Genomic DNA, 4479 nt, shown 5'->3' on the forward strand with positions numbered 1-4479 from the left:
CACATAGAGCATACTAGTTGCTTATGTAATGTATTTTGACTTGATCTGAAACTCATCAGCTTGATCAAGAAGACAAGTGATAGAAACTGATAACTGACATGTCTTTGGACAAGCTGCATTTCAAATGCTTGGCAGATCATTCTGGTAGAGATAGGACATATGAAGAAAGACATTATCTGCATCCAGAGAAAGAATCGATAAAGAGAAGTATGTATAGAATAATTTTACATATATTTTGTATAATGGTAGCCATCTCTAGGGTGGGAGTTGGAGGAGGGGGAAAAAAAAAGAAATTGATCCATTAATTTTTTTGCATATTTGAAAGGAAGTGAGCTGTGCATAGTAGATTGGTAGTTTCATGTGCTTTTTCATTGTGTTTTGTTATGGAAATGCTTCTTGTATTCCATAAATTAAAAATGAAATTAAATAAAAAGAGATAGCTAGTTTTCAGATAGAAATATACAATTGGAGTTCAGAACAAAGACAGTGGGTGGATATATTGATTTGGCACATAAATGCATATTGGTGATAATTGAAGTACTAGGAGACAATGGAGTTATCATTGGAGAAGGCACTGGAAAATAATTCTGGAATAAGCTAACAACTGTACGTGAAACATTTTATTCCCTTTGCAATAGGAAAATACTGGAGTGCATTTATCCAGGGTGACTTGGTCACATTTCTTATTACTTGGAAATTTTTTTTGTTAGCTGTGAAAAGAATAGATTACAGCTGGGAATGATTAATATCAATCACATACATTGGACAATTTTTAAAACAATTCAGTTCAGCAAATATTAATGAATGTGAAAGTTAATGAGAATTTGAAATAAGTTAAGAGATTGTGTGAGTAGAGACAGATAAAAGGGATATTAGGAAGTTAGAACCATTTGTAAGTGATTAGATGAGGAGAGAGATTTTCAACACACAATATAATAGTGCCCAGGGAGTTGATTTAAGTACAGTTCAAAGCCTGGGTCAATCAGTCTCATAGCCATGGTCAGCAAGTGTTGTGTTTATAGAAAATTATAATACCAGAAGCAAAATTTACATCAATCATACCAACAGATGCATTTGCTGGTCATATTATTAATATTCAATTCAACATAGATTTTTTTTGAAAGTCTGCTATTTGCCTGGCACAGTGGGAATGGAAAAGCAAGTAAATGGAAAGTGAAGAATCACTCATTAACATCTACAATGTATCAGTCATTGGGTTATAGGCTTTCTAATTTTCTTATTTAATCCTAACAACAACCCTGAGAAAGGTGATATTACTTCCATTTTATTTCTGAGGAAACAGGTTTAGAGATTAAGTGACTCATACAAAGGTATACCAAAGAGTTCTTAGCATACAATATCATTGGTTTTTTATATGTAAAGTTCTTTGCTTATTTACATATATTAAAGAATATTCACTTGAAATTATGACATCTTTGCTGCAGAGAACTTCTGGATCCTTGAAATATATCATTTAGATGGAGATGAAGAATAATTCTATGCTAAATGAATTTGTTTCATTAGGACTCATCAATTTTGGGAGCTTGAAATTTTCTTTTTTGTGATCTTCTTCATTGCCTACATATCAATCTTGGCTGGAAACTGCCTCATTATACTTATGGTGACTTTTGACTCCCACTTACACTCAACCCCCATGTACTTCCTCATCACCAACCTTTCCTTTCTTGACATAATTATTTCCACTGCAACTCTCCCTAAGATGATCATATTCTTCTTCAGAGAGAAGAAAACTATCTCTTTGTGGGGCTGCATGGCACAAATATTTGTGGCTCATCTCTTAGGAGGGAGTGAGATGAATTTTCTCATAGTGATGTCCATTGACAGATATGTTGCAATATGTAAGCCCCTCCACTATATTACCATCGTGAACCATCGAGAACCATCGAATTCTGGTAGGAAGTGTGCTGCTCTCATGGACGGTTGGCTTTGTGCACACTATGAGCCAAATGGCCTTTATGGTGAATCTGCCCTTCTGTGGCCCTAATGTGATTGATGATGTTTTTTGTGACCTTCCTCTGGTGTTGAAACTTGCTTGCATTGACACATATGTCCTGAAACTGCTTGTTGTGGCTTTCGGTGGGCTGCCTTCCCTCATTTCCTTCATTCTTTTGCTTGTCTCCTATATTGTTATATTAGTTACTGTCTGGCATCTCTCCTCTGGCAGACTCTCTAAGACTCTGTCTACACTGTCTGCTCATATCACGGTAGTAACTTTTTTCTTTGGGTCACTAATCTTAATCTATGTTTGGCCAGTTAGTAGTTATTCATTAGACAAATTTCTTTCAGTGTTTTACTCAGTTATCACTCCTCTCCTGAATCCAATTATCTATAGTTTGAAGAATCAGGAGATGAAGGCAGTCATAATTCTACTCAGAAATTGGCACATCTGCTGCAAGTCTAACTTCTAAATGATGAAGAAATTTTTTATTGTACATGGAGAATGATTCTTAAAATTATCATGTTTGTGATAATCAATCTTATTTTCAAAACAATTTATAAATAATATTCTAGAAATTTTTTTGTTTGTGTTTCTGCTTTGTATGTCTCTGTCTTTCTCTTAATTTTGAGGCCCTCATAACTGGAATTTAATTCACTCTTGGAATTATAAATTGGTGAAGACTTCAGAAAAGTTTGGTGTAGAAAATCATCAGTTGAACTAGATTATTTCTAAAATATTTTCCATTCTTTGGTCCTATGCTAATATTGAGCCATAGTAAGTTTCAGCTTGGTAAACAATAGAGGAAAACGCTTGAAAAGTTGAATGATTTAAAGACTAAATTCAAGAATGGAGTTTGCCTAATTCTCCATGAATGTCAAAACAGATTTCAGGTGCTGTGACCATGGATAGCTAAATCCCTTTACAAAGAATAATTGAGTAATAATTGTGGCACTGATTTATGTCATACATAGAGTTCATAAGAGCAGTTAAGTTTACCTGAACAAAGGACATGGATAGAACACTATGAGAGTTACATTCAGATGAGGCTACATTACACACAATTACAAGTACCTATTGATATGAATTACACACACACATATACACAAACACACTATTCTGAAAAAAACAAAATACTAGGTAATTAAAAAAACATTGGAGCAGCTCTCAGGCCATCTTGTTTCTGCAGTGCATGATGTCAGTACAGCCAACTGAGATGGCAAAATTCAGTTTAAATGGTAATTTTGCATGTAGAAAGCTAACAATAAGAGTTTTTATTCAACAGATCTTTACATTTTAAAATATGTTTCATTAATTTTTATGTTTTTACTTTTCCTAGATTTATCCCTGTATTCTGTTATCCTTTCCACAATCATTAGTTAAAACAAGGAATTAAAAAAAAGAAGAGGAAGAAGAGAAAAAAAGCAACAGATTGAAAAAATTCTGTTATTATATATATATATAATGTTAAACTTAAATTAACCCTACCCCTCACTCCTGATTTCATATAAAGGAGTAGAGAGATATGTCTTTTCCTATCTCTTCTTTGGGGCCAATCTTGTTTGTTTTTTGTTTGTTTGTTTTTTTAATTTCACAAAATTCAGTTTTACTTATTTGGTTGTGATTGTTGTTTCCATTTATATTTGTTGTTATTGTGAATATTATTTTCCTGACTCAGCATATGTCACTTTACATCAATTCCTGCTGCAAGTCTAACTTCTAAATGATGAAGAAATCTTTTATTGTACATGGAGAATGATTCTTAAAATTATCAATTATGTATATATGTTTGTGATAATCAATCTTATTTTCAAAACAATTTATAAATAATATTCTAGAAATTTTTTTGTTTGTGTTTCTGCTTTGTATGTCTCTGTCTTTCTCTTAATTTTGAGGCCCTCATAACTGGAATTTAATTCAATTTTGGAATTATAAATTGGCAAAGACTTCAGAAAAGTTTGGTGTAGAAAATCATCAGTTGAACTACATATTGTCTAATAATTTTTTAATATTTATTTATATAAATATTTATTATTGCACATAGTTCTGTGTATTCATCAAGCTCATTGTTTCTTACAGTATATTTTTCCATTATATTCATGCACCAAAATTTATATGGCTGTTCCCCAATCAGTGGGCATATACTTTGCAGTTTTTTTACTATGTCAACAACAACAACAAAAACCACTATGAGTATTTTGTTATACACATATATGGAGTCTCTTTTTGGTCAATGTCATTCTGAGAGTGTATGCCTAGCAATGGAATCTGTGGATCACAGGGCATGGTTTAGTCACTTTGTTTGTATAGTTAAAAAATGGTTTCCATAATATTTATACTAATACACATTTCCACCAAAATATCAAATCAACAAACATTTATTATACCCTTTGCTCAACATTAATGATCTGAAATATGGTTAAAACAGTCACTGTTCTTGAAGAACTCACTGAAAAATGTGGAGACAACTTACAAACAATTGCGTATAAACACACTATATTAAACATACATTAAAGACATTA

At 32.4% G+C, this 4479-nt stretch overlaps 1 pseudogene; it reads left to right on the forward strand.

Moving 5' to 3' along the window:
- The first annotated feature begins 1478 nt into the window (after window positions 1–1478).
- LOC114028376 lies at window positions 1479–2429 on the forward strand (annotated as a pseudogene).
- The last annotated feature ends 2050 nt before the right edge of the window (window positions 2430–4479 follow it).

Source organism: Vombatus ursinus, unplaced genomic scaffold, assembly GCF_900497805.2.
Source record: "Vombatus ursinus unplaced genomic scaffold, bare-nosed wombat genome assembly UNPS02014880.1, whole genome shotgun sequence".
In the NCBI taxonomy this organism is placed as follows: Eukaryota; Metazoa; Chordata; class Mammalia; order Diprotodontia; family Vombatidae; genus Vombatus; species Vombatus ursinus.